General features: G+C 47.5%; 11 non-coding genes across 11 annotated transcripts; 3 read left to right on the top strand and 8 right to left on the bottom strand.

Moving 5' to 3' along the window:
- Positions 1 to 177: 177 nt before the first annotated feature.
- LOC122764541 lies at positions 178 to 290 on the bottom strand. The gene has a single exon (XR_006359745.1). It is a non-coding gene; the product is annotated as a U5 spliceosomal RNA (small nuclear RNA).
- Positions 291 to 937: 647 nt separating this feature from the next.
- Positions 938 to 1,101, bottom strand: LOC122764537. Its single transcript, XR_006359741.1, has one exon. It is a non-coding gene; the product is annotated as a U1 spliceosomal RNA (small nuclear RNA).
- A 956-nt stretch (positions 1,102 to 2,057) lies between these two features.
- On the bottom strand, positions 2,058 to 2,221 carry LOC122764535. Its single transcript, XR_006359739.1, has one exon. It is a non-coding gene; the product is annotated as a U1 spliceosomal RNA (small nuclear RNA).
- A 403-nt stretch (positions 2,222 to 2,624) lies between these two features.
- On the top strand, positions 2,625 to 2,743 carry LOC122764534. Its single transcript, XR_006359738.1, has one exon. It is a non-coding gene; the product is annotated as a 5S ribosomal RNA (ribosomal RNA).
- A 110-nt stretch (positions 2,744 to 2,853) lies between these two features.
- Positions 2,854 to 2,972, top strand: LOC122764544. The gene has a single exon (XR_006359748.1). It is a non-coding gene; the product is annotated as a 5S ribosomal RNA (ribosomal RNA).
- Positions 2,973 to 3,090: 118 nt separating this feature from the next.
- LOC122764539 lies at positions 3,091 to 3,282 on the bottom strand. Its single transcript, XR_006359743.1, has one exon. It is a non-coding gene; the product is annotated as a U2 spliceosomal RNA (small nuclear RNA).
- A 182-nt stretch (positions 3,283 to 3,464) lies between these two features.
- Positions 3,465 to 3,577, bottom strand: LOC122764540. Its single transcript, XR_006359744.1, has one exon. It is a non-coding gene; the product is annotated as a U5 spliceosomal RNA (small nuclear RNA).
- A 651-nt stretch (positions 3,578 to 4,228) lies between these two features.
- On the bottom strand, positions 4,229 to 4,392 carry LOC122764536. Its single transcript, XR_006359740.1, has one exon. It is a non-coding gene; the product is annotated as a U1 spliceosomal RNA (small nuclear RNA).
- Positions 4,393 to 10,627: 6,235 nt separating this feature from the next.
- On the top strand, positions 10,628 to 10,746 carry LOC122764543. The gene has a single exon (XR_006359747.1). It is a non-coding gene; the product is annotated as a 5S ribosomal RNA (ribosomal RNA).
- Positions 10,747 to 10,864: 118 nt separating this feature from the next.
- Positions 10,865 to 11,057, bottom strand: LOC122764538. The gene has a single exon (XR_006359742.1). It is a non-coding gene; the product is annotated as a U2 spliceosomal RNA (small nuclear RNA).
- A 73-nt stretch (positions 11,058 to 11,130) lies between these two features.
- LOC122764542 lies at positions 11,131 to 11,243 on the bottom strand. The gene has a single exon (XR_006359746.1). It is a non-coding gene; the product is annotated as a U5 spliceosomal RNA (small nuclear RNA).
- Positions 11,244 to 11,491: the final 248 nt, after the last annotated feature.

The raw sequence follows: 11,491 nt of genomic DNA, 5'->3' as shown, positions 1-11,491 counted from the left end.
ACAGGTGTCTGGGGCCAACCCAAGATCTTTGCACACAAGTCAGTTGTTGTGGTGCCATGTTTTTAAGGGCGCATAACAAAGGCTGCTGCTGCTGATCAACTCCGCCCCAAGGTTGACCTAAGTGCACCTCTGAGCCTTGACAGACAGCTGCTTGACATTTGACACACTCAAAGGGCGCAGCCTTACAGCAAAGCCCACCAAAAATAACTTAAACTCTTGAACGCCCCTCTCCACGGAAGTCTTTAGTAAAAGGCGAAAGACTTGTGCATTTTGAAGAGAAACCAGAGTCAACGTAGCCCCTGTCCTGGAGAGCAGCCGAGGAGTCTATCCGCCGGAGTCACCACAGTCTCGGTCGGCCGGCCGGCCCGCCACCTTGGGACGGCCTTCCTTCAACGTTTTTGCTTAGTCGGCCAATAAACCGCCCAGATTTGACTGCATGTTTGGAAGCGCTTTCCTACTGTCGGTTGTGCGCTGCAGTTTTCTATCAGTCGCTGAGGCTGTGGCATATTCCTCGCTCACTGGCACACCTCCAACATTTAGTGGTAGACGTGAGTGCATGAGCAAAGCAGCTCCGTGTCACACTGCGCAGTACAAACTGCCGGGCCATTTCCCCCCTCATCCGGGCTTCTGAAATGGTGAGTTGCTCCTGGCATCACTTCAACATCAGGTCACCGTAACGGAGTGAACAGAGCGTTTTAAAGTATTAACTCCTGGGCATGATGGCGGATCCATTCCCCAACAACGAAAGTTCTTCTACAAGAGCTGGGAAAGGAGCGGATATTTGCTTTTGAGCCGAAAGATTTCAACACCCACAACCATCACGTTCCCAGCAACTTGGAAAGACTGGGGATGTTGCTCCGCAAGGACGTGAGAAGTTTGGAGATGGGCACACAACGCTGAACTTCGGGCGGCTGACCTTTGCTTACAACGACATCATCGGGGGAAAGCGCGGACGCAGCACCCCACTAGCAAAAAATATGCAGTCAAGACTCCCACGTTTGGGGAATTTGCAGGGGGCAACACAGCCGGAGTGCAATGGCTGAGCCTCGCCCTGGGTGAACCGCCTTCTTGATCATGGCATCTCCCCTGCCAGGTAAGTATGAGGTGTACTCGCCAAAGCCCGGGTGGCTGTTGCCAGACACAGCTCTTTGGCTGATGGTGCAGGAAATGAATAATCCCAGAGGCCAATGCCTTGACTCAGTTGCTCGTTAATGCTGTGCTATGTTCCACTTCAACCTCCAGCACACATTGGAGAGGAAACACTCGACCTTTTTACTGGCATACCTGGCTGTCGTTTCCTATAGATTCAGCAACAACTGGACATGACGGCACCAACAGCCGCATGCCCATCTCGGTGTCGCTTCCCGATACTGGACTAGAGTGTAGCATGTGGTGGAGATAAAGGCTGAAATGCAGTGTGTCCGAAAGGCTGACTTTTGAGCCCTCACACGCCAGCAGGGCCTGCCCAGTCCAGCAGCAGTCTGTGTCCCTAACCTCCAAGCACGGGCCATACTACACTCCTGAGCCTCCGATCTCGGCCTGATCTCGAAGCCAAGCAGGGTCGGGCTCTGTTAGTACTGGATGGGAGACCTCCCGGGGAATACCAGGTGCTGTAAGCTTTTACACCGCTGCACGCCGCCACTGGCACACCTCCAATATTTAGTGGTGGTAGACGGAGTGCATGAGCAAAGCAGCGCCCGCGGTCACACCGAGCAGTACAGTTACCCCCACCCTCATCCGGCCGCAACGGAAATGGCGAGTTGCTCCTGGCATCTACCAAATCAGGTCACTGCACGGAGTGAACAGAGAGCAAGCCTGGAAGTATTAACCCTTGGCATGATGGCCATGGATCCATCTCCAACAATCGAGTGCTTCTACAAAGAGTTGGGAAAGGGAGCGGGACATTTGCTTTGAGCTGAAAGACAACACCCACAACCATCACGTTCCCAGCAACTTGGAAAGACTGGGGATGTTGCTCCGCAAGGACGTGAGAAGTTTGGAGATGCGCACACAACGTTGAACTTCGGGCGGCTGACCTTTGCTTACAACGACATCATCGGGGGAAAGCGCGGACGCAGCACCCCACTAGCAAAAATTATGCAGTCAAGACTCCCACGTTTGGGGAATTTGCAGGGGTCAACACAGCCGGAGTGCAATGGCTGAGCCTCGCCCTGGGTGAACCGCCTTCTTGATCATGGTATCTCCCCTGCCAGGTAAGTATGAGGTGTACTCGCCAAACACCGGTCGGCTCTTGCCAGACACAGCTCTTTGGCTGATGGTGCTGGAAATGAATAATCCCAGAGGCCAATGCCTTGACTCAGTTGCTCGTTAATGCTGTGCTATGTTCACCTTCAACCTCCAGCACACATTGGAGAGGAAACACTCGACCTTTTTTACTGGCATACCTGGCTGTCGTTTCCTATAGATTCAGCAACAACTGGACATGACGGCACCAACAGCCGCTTGCCCATCTCGGTGTCGCTTCCCGATACTGGACTAGAGTGTAGCATGTGGTGGAGATAAAGGCTGAAGTGCAGTGTGTCCGAAAGGCTGACTTTTGAGCCCCACCACGCGCAGGGGGCCTTGCCCAGTCCATAAAAGCAGTCTGTGTCCCCAACCCCCCGGCTTACGGCCATACCACCCTGAGCACGCCCGATCTCGTCTGATCTCGGAAGCCAAGCAGGGTCGGGCCTGGTTAGTACTTGGATGGGAGACCGCCTGGGAATACCAGGTGCCGTAAGCTTTTACACCGCTGCACGCTTTTACACTGCTGCTTCCTTACAAGAAACATGCCCCTCCACGAGCAGGGGCCTTGCCTAGTCCATAAAGGCACTCTCTGTCGCCAGCCCCTCGGCTTACGGCCATACCACCCTGAGCAAGCCCGATCTCGTCTGATCTCGGAAGCTAAGCAGGGTCGGGCCGGGTTAGTACTTGGATGGGAGACTGCCTGGGAATACCAGGTGCTGTAAGCTTTTACGCTGCTGCTGCTGCTTCCTTACAAGAAACATGGGCTCGCAATTAAATTGACGCACAGGCACGGGTTGATGTCTTTCTGGTTTCAGCTTCGCTTTGCTTTTCACAGAAAAAAGAGAATGGTGCACCGTTCCTGGTGGCACTGCAATACCAGGTCAATGCAAGGAGTGAAGAGAGCAAGCCCAGTTTTCACCTCCCACTGCTCAAAAATGCATTTAATATTTAATCCCCATATAGAGGACATATCAGATATTAAACTGATAAGAACAGATACTACACTTGATCTTAGCCAAAAGGCCGAGAAGCGATGGCCCACAGGTGGCTGGGGCCAACCCAAGATCTTGGCACACAAGGCAGTTGTTGTGGTGCCATGTTTTTAAGGGCGCATAACAAAGGCTGCTGCTGCTGATCACCTCCGCCCCAAGGTTGACCTAAGTGCACCTCTGAGCCTTGACAGACAGCTGCTTGACATTTGACACACTCAAAGGGCGCAGCCTTACAGCAAAGCCCACCAAAAATAACTTAAACTCTTGAACGTCCCTCTCCACGGAAGTCTTTAGTAAAAGGCGAAAGACTTGTGCATTTTGAAGAGAAACCAGAGTCAACGTAGCCCCTGTCCTGGAGAGCAGCCGAGGAGTCTATCCGCCGGAGTCACCACAGTCTCGGTCGGCCGGCCGGCCGGCCGGCCACCTTGGGACGGTCTTCCTTCAACGTTTTTGCTTAGTCGGCCAATAAACCGCCCAGATTTGACTGCATGTTTGGAAGCGCTTTCCTACTGTCGGTTGTGCGCTGCAGTTTTCTATCAGTCGCTGAGGCTGTGGCACATTCCTCGCTCACTGGCACACCTCCAACATTTAGTGGTAGACGTGAGTGCATGAGCAAAGCAGCTCCGTGTCACACTGAGCAGTACAAACGGCCGGGCCATTTCCCACCTCATCCGGGCTTCTGAAATGGTGAGTTGCTCCTGGCATCACTTCAACATCAGGTCACTGCACGGAGTGAACAGAGCAAGCGCCAAAGTATTAACCCTTGGCATGATGGCCATGGATCCATCTCCAACAATCGAGTTCTTCTACAAAGAGTTGGGAAAGGGAGCGTGATATTTGCTTTGAGCTAAAAGACAACACCCACAACCATCACGTTCCCAGCAACTTGGAAAGACTGGGGATGTTGCTCCGCAAGGACGTGAGAAGTTTGGAGATGGGCACACAACGTTGAACTTCGGGCGGCTGACCTTTGCTTACAGCGACATCATCGGGGGAAAGCGCGGACGCAGCACCCCACTAGCAAAAATTATGCAGTCAAGACTCCCACGTTTGGGGAATTTGCAGGGGTCAACACAGCCAGAGTGCAATGGCTGAGCCTCGCCCTGGGTGAACCGCCTTCTTGATCATGGTATCTCCCCTGCCAGGTAAGTATGAGGTGTACTCGCCAAAGCCCGGGTGGCTGTTGCCAGACACAGCTCTTTGGCTGATGGTGCAGGAAATGAATAATCCCAGAGGCCAATGCCTTGACTCAGTTGCTCGGTAATGCTGTGCTATGTTCCACTTCAACCTCCAGCACACATTGGAGAGGAAACACTCGACCTTTTTTACTGGCATACCTGGCTGTCGTTTCCTATAGATTCAGCAACAACTGGACATGACGGCACCAACAGCCGCTTGCCCATCTCGGTGTCGCTTCCCGATACTGGACTAGAGTGTAGCATGTGGTGGAGATAAAGGCTGAAGTGCAGTGTGTCCGAAAGGCTGACTTTGAGCCCCGCCACGCGCAGGGGGCCTTGCCCAGTCCATAAAAGCAGTCTGTGTCCCCAACCCCCCGGCTTACGGCCATACCACCCTGAGCACGCCCACTAGCGAACCAGGAAGTGTATGCTACAAACATTTCGAGGACACGGCTCCTTTCCTCAGCCTGTATTCTTCCCCTTTTTCTCCTCCTTTCTGCACTTCTTTTCCCTTTTCTCATCGTGTGCTACTTCAGTTTACTGGTTTTGTTCATTTTAAGGACTGGTTTCCCCCCCCCCCGACAGTGTTTTCCACACTGTGCGGGGGCGCCTTTTGTTGAACTTTTTTTTTCTCATCATGGATGGACCTCAGAACAACGACCTCACCAAGCAAAGAATCATGGCAAAGGAGATAAAGAACACGGAGAATGGAGACAGAGAAAAGAATGATGGAACCCAAAGGAAGTATGAGAAGGAGCTGACTTTACAAATAGAATTGACGGGAACAGAAAAAGTCCCAATAATGGAATTATTGAAATGTGTGCGTGGACTGTGTGGAGGTTTGATTGCCTGCCGCTGTATTGGAACGGACAAATATGAAATAACAATGACAAACACTGTTGGGAAAAGCATATTGCTGGATGGATTCAAAATCGGCACAACCATAGTTATGGCAAAAGAGCTAAACAATGATGAACTGGTGGTCTCTTTTCTAACTCTGCCCGCGTACATCTCAGACCAGGAAATAATTGACAAGCTGCATGGCTGGGGAGTCTCTGCAATCTCTCCAATCAAGAGAAGAATGTGGCCTGGCACAAACATCGCAGATGGGACAAGGTATGTGAGAGTCAAATTTAATCAGACAGTACAATCCCTGCCTTACTCTGCTAGATTTAATACTGCCACTGGTCCCGAATACTTCAGAGTGTTACATGATCGGCAAGTGAAAGTGTGTCGAATGTGCCTACAGCCTGGACACATTCTTAGAGAGTGTCCTGAGTTTTGTTGCCATAAATGTGGAGTCCAGGGGCACTATGCAAGAGAGTGCCATAAAGCTGTGAAAAGGTGTGAGCTGTGCCACAACAACATGGAAAATTGCATTTGCAATGAAAGTGAACCGGAGAGCATAGCAGAGTCAGAGTTGGAGAGGGAGCAGACAGAGGGAAGCACTGAGGACAGTGCAGGAGAGGAGGAGGCAGAGATAGCGCCTGCGGAGGTACGCACAGAGTGTGGTGTAGAGAAAGGGCCCCCTGCCCAGCCGCCCAGAGCGGAAAAAATAACCACTAATGTGGAAACCTCTGGAGAAAGCCTTCCGGAAGCGCAGAATGACGAGGCTCAACCAGACAATGAAAAAAAAGTGGCTGGAGCTGAAAAGCTCCAAGCCAGAGGCACGAGAAGCACCCCAACCGCAGAATCTGCGCCACTCAGTCCTCCCCACTCTGAAAAAGAGCCAACAGTTTCTCCCTCACCAAGTGCTGACTCTGATTCGGAGATGGACCTCTCGGTAGTGTCCCTGGCAAGAAAACGAAAAATACAGACAAGTCCGGTAAAACAAATAAGAAAAAGCAAAATAGAAAAAAATGAGTGTGATGTTTAATGCCACAATAATACAGCTCACCCTTCTCATGGCCCTGCTTCTCTCACTGAATGCCCGTGGGCTCTGCAGCAGAGAAAAACTACACAAAGTCATCAATACTACCAAATGTGACATCTTGCTGCTACAAGAAACAAAATGGTCCTCATCTCCTGTGAGCATGATAGGAGGGTTATGGGAAGGGAATGTATATTTCGCAAATGCAGATCGAGCAATGTGTGGGGTGGCAACGCTGATTAAAAACAATGTCTTTGATAAGGTAATAGAAATATATAAATGCTCACGAGGTAGATTATTGATAGTTGATTCATGGAAAAAAAATGTTTATATTAGAATTATCAATATATATGCTCCTAACACTGAGGGTGAAAGAAAAGTGTTTTTCAAAGAGCTAAATAAGTGGGTAAACAACAACTCCATCATCACTGGAGACTTCAATGGTCCCCTCACCAAATTTGACATATCTAGCAACAATCTCTTTAAAGATGATGTGAGCAGGCGATCCTTATTCGAAATCATAAAAGAATACGACCTGGTTGACTTATGGCGAATTATGCATCCAAATAAAACTCAGTTCTCCAGACATCAGGTGGTACAAAATACTCTCAAACAATCCCGTATTGATTATGCCTTAGTGGCAAGCTCCATTGTACACAATGTGAACTCAATAGAATATGTCCTCAACACATGGAGTGATCACTCCCTCATAAAATTGTCATTATTTCCATCAGTAGCACAAACAAATGGTGGGGTATGGTGTTTTAACAATAGCTTACTAAAAGATTAACAGTTCATTGACAAAGTTAACCGTCTTCTTCACAATGTGGCAAATGAAATGGAGTGGGTCGAAGACATATTTAATTGGTGGGAAAGAGTGAAAGAACGAATCAAAAGAGTATGTATAAATTATAGTAAACATAAGAGCTGGCTGGAGAAAAAAAATGAAAAAGAGCTAAGAGTAAAATTAGAACACGAACTCCAAAAGATAGCCAATGAACCTAACGGAGATCTGACAAATTATATTTATTTGAGAGACAAGTTAGCGCTCTCCAAAAAGAAGGAATGCATGGGGGCAATAATTAGAAGCAGAGTGCAAAATTTTGTGGAGGGGGAAAAATGTTCAGCTTTTTTCCTCGGCTTAGAAAAGCAAAAACAAAATAAAGCATTCATAAAAGAACTGAAAGACAGCAAGGGCAACATAATTATACAAACTGATGAAATAATATCCAGAATACAAGATTTCTTCCAGCAGCTATATACAAATCAAAATATAAATCAAAATACAATTACAAGTGTGGTGAAGGTCATTCAGAACCAAATCTCAACGGAGGACAGAATATGGTGTGATCAGCTTATCAGCATGGCAGAGATTGAAGCAGCCATCAAGGGCTTACAAAAAACCAAGAGTCCAGGCGTAGATGGTTTAACAACTGAATTTTATCTATTTTTCAAAGAAAGTTTAACACCAATTTTATTTCTAATTTTTGAGGAAGTTGAGAAGAAAGGTGAAGCTCCTGAGACCCTTACACTTGGTTTAATTACTTTGGCATACAAAAACCGAGGAGACAGAACGATCATTAACAACTACAGACCCATAAGCCTTCTGAATACTGATTACAAAATTTTCGCAAAGGTTCTAGCAAACAGACTCAAAGAAATTATCCCAAACATAGTACATCAGTCACAGGCATATAGCATTCCCGGACGAGATATTTCAGATTCCATTTTATCCATAAAAGAAACCATCTATCAGATGTCACAAACTGGTGGCATCTATCTAGGAGTAGATTTTGAAAAGGCGTTCGATCGAGTTGAACACAACTTTTTATGGGCTGTTTTAAAACAATTCGGTTTTGGTCACAATTTCATTAAAAGAATTCAATCTCTTTACAACAATGCACACAGTAGCATAAAAGTGAATGGTCTCCAAACCCCAAAAATAGCAATCCAAAGATCAATTAGACAGGGATGTCCCCTCTCCTCTCTGCTCTACAGCCTGGTGGCCGAGCCCCTAGCTCTATTAATAAATCAGCACATTAACATTCAGGGCATACTGGCAGATAATGGCACTTCCTGCAAAATGATTGCCTATGCCGATGACACAAATATCATGGTCAAAGATGGAAAAAGTCTACAACTAGCTTTGAATCTTGTACATATCTACTGCTCAGCCTCCGGTGCCAAAATCAATGAAAACAAATCAACTATAATGTACTGTGGCAATGGGGCAAGGTCACCAGGCAGACAGGCGTTCATAGAGGAAAAGGCCAGTGTAAGGGTCTTAGGAGTGCATATTGGCCAGGATCAAAAGGCCGCCAGAGATAACACCTGGAAAGAGGTGCTAAATAAAATGAACAACACCTTGGGGTTGTGGAAAATGCGGAAGCTGCCCCTGAAGGGTAAGGTGGTCATGCTCAACTCCCTGATACTCTCCAAAGTGAATCATGTGCTACAAGTCTATGATCTCCCAAAACAAACTCATGCAGAAATAAATCAAATGATATCCACTTTTCTGTGGGGAAGCCGCCGCAACATGATAAAACACAGAACAACAATTGATACATACACAAACGGTGGGCTTAGGCTAATAGACATAAACACAAAAAAACACTCATTCAGAATCAAAATCATCAAAAAGCTGTTGGACGATAAAACTGACCTTTTTTGGAAACATCAACTGCTTGACACCATTAAAACATGTGGAAACAGTGGCATTTACAATCTCTGTCAGATCCCACTAAAATCACAAGCTACACACATCTCACAGTTCACCCAAGAGATCTTTGAGGCATGGGAGTTGGCCAGACCCCACCTGGTAACTATAGTACAAAACAAACACCAGCTGCTGCAGCTCCCCGTTTTCCACAACCCAGACATCACATATCTGGGCAGGCCCCTCTCGGGCGGGTCAATGCCGCAAGCAGGTTTATACACATTGGGAGACTTCACAAACAATCAAGGCGAAATAGTAGTGGAAGAAATCTTGAATCGGCTCAGAGCCAAAAACATTTATTGCAAACGGTTTGCTGAATTCACATGTCAGAAAATTGAACCTGGGATTGCTGACCATCTAAAACAGGCTTTTTACAAGACCAGTGGTAGTAGGCAGAATGATACCCTTGATTTTCGTCAAAGTGCTCAGCCTGATGCGAAAAGCATTAATCAACTAACCTCCAAGTATTGGTACAACACCTTGCTGGCAAACATAGTACAAAAACCGACATCTGAAACTCATTGGAAAGAACACTTCCCGGCGATTAATGTTTCCACCATGTGGAAAAACATAAATAGCCCCTATGCTCATCCCTTCGCCAACAACACCGATTTCAAAATCAGACATAGACGAATTTTCTCGGGTATCATCCTGCACCAAATGAACAGTGCTATCTATGAGAGGGTTTGTACTGTCTGTAATAAAAATGACGAAACACTTGAACACATCTTTCTCCCCTGTCCCATCTGCGAGGTCTTCATCACCCGGGTCAAGAACCTCCTCACCGACCACTGCAAGCTCAGCAGCAAAGACATTACAGACTGGGAATGGACTTGGCTCTTTTGATACTCACACAAGAAAGAAGGTATAAACACAACCCTGATTAACATTCTACTATCCATAGCCCGACACACCATCTTCATTGCCAGGAACTACGCACTCTATGAGGATGTACAAATAAACAGATGGCTCTTCTTCACAAGCATGGTCAAAAGTCATCTCAGACGCCTGGGAATACCAGGTGCTGTAAGCTTTTACACCGCTGCACGCTTTTACACTGCTGCTTCCGTACAAGAAACATGCCCCTCCACGAGCAGGGGCCTTGATGTTTCATTTCTAAATGTTCTGGGGAGTACATTGCCACGTTTTCATATCTCAAGGATATCGTTGATGTTTTTGCTGTAAACCCTGTTTCTTTAAATCTTATTGAGTATAATGTCCCATTGGCTAGGGTTTTATCTATTTATGTTTTTTTTCTTTCTTTGTTATTGCTTCTTCAACATTTTGATTCTCCTTGAATATGTCTTTTGTTTCATCATTGAATCATGGTTTAAACGTGTTTTGTGGTTTCTTGTGAATAAGTGTGTTCATTTTTGTTAATGAAAGTATTTTTGATAATAAAAAACAAAAAAAAAAAGCACGCCCGATCTCGTCTGATCTCGGAAGCCAAGCAGGGTCGGGCCTGGTTAGTACTTGGATGGGAGACCGCCTGGGAATACCAGGTGCTGTAAGCCTTTACACCGCTGCACGCTTTTACACTGCTGCTTCCTTACAAGAAACATGCCCCTCCACGAGCAGGGGCCTTGCCTAGTCCATAAAGGCACTCTCTGTCGCCAGCCCCTCGGCTTACGGCCATACCCCCCTGAGCACGCCCGATCTCGTCTGATCTCGGAAGCTAAGCAGGGGCGGGCCGGGTTAGTACTTGGATGGGAGACCGCCTGGGAATACCAGGTGCTGTAGGCTTTTACGCTGCTGCTGCTGCTTCCTTACAAGAAACATGGGCTCGCAATTAAATTGACGCACAGGCACGGGTTGATGTCTTTCTGGTTTCAGCTTCGCTTTGCTTTTCACAGAAAAAAGAGAATGGTGCACCGTTCCTGGTGGCACTGCAATACCAGGTCAATGCAAGGAGTGAAGAGAGCAAGCCCCAGTTTTCACCTCCCACTGCTCAAAAATGCATTTAATATTTAATCCCCATATAGAGGACATATCAGATATTAAACTGATAAGAACAGATACTACACTTGATCTTAGCCAAAAGGCCGAGAAGCGATGGCCCACTGGTGTCTGGGGCCAACCCAAGATCTTGGCACACAAGTCAGTTGTTGTGGTGCCCTGAAAAGGGCGCAGCCTTACAGCAAAGCCCACCAAAAATAACTTAAACTCTTGAACGTCCCTCCCCACGGAAGTCTTTAGTAAAAGGCGAAAGACTTGTGCATTTTGAAGAGAAACCAGAGTCAACGTAGCCCCTGTCCTGGAGAGCAGCCGAGGAGTCTATCCGCCGGAGTCACCACAGTCTCGGTCGGCCGGCCGGCCGGCCACCTTGGGACGGCCTTCCTTCAACGCTTTTGCTTAGTCGGCCAATAAACCGCCCAGATTTGACTGCATGTTTGGAAGCGCTTTCCTACTGTCGGTTGTGCGCTGCAGTTTTCTATCAGTCGCTGAGGCTGTGGCACATTCCTCGCTCACTGGCACACCTCCAACATTT

The sequence above is a fragment of the Solea senegalensis genome, unplaced genomic scaffold (genome assembly GCF_019176455.1).
Source record: "Solea senegalensis isolate Sse05_10M unplaced genomic scaffold, IFAPA_SoseM_1 scf7180000017486, whole genome shotgun sequence".
Lineage (NCBI taxonomy): Eukaryota > Metazoa > Chordata > Actinopteri > Pleuronectiformes > Soleidae > Solea > Solea senegalensis.
Note: the sequence above shows the minus strand (reverse complement) of the source record. Positions and strands in the feature narration are given on the sequence as shown.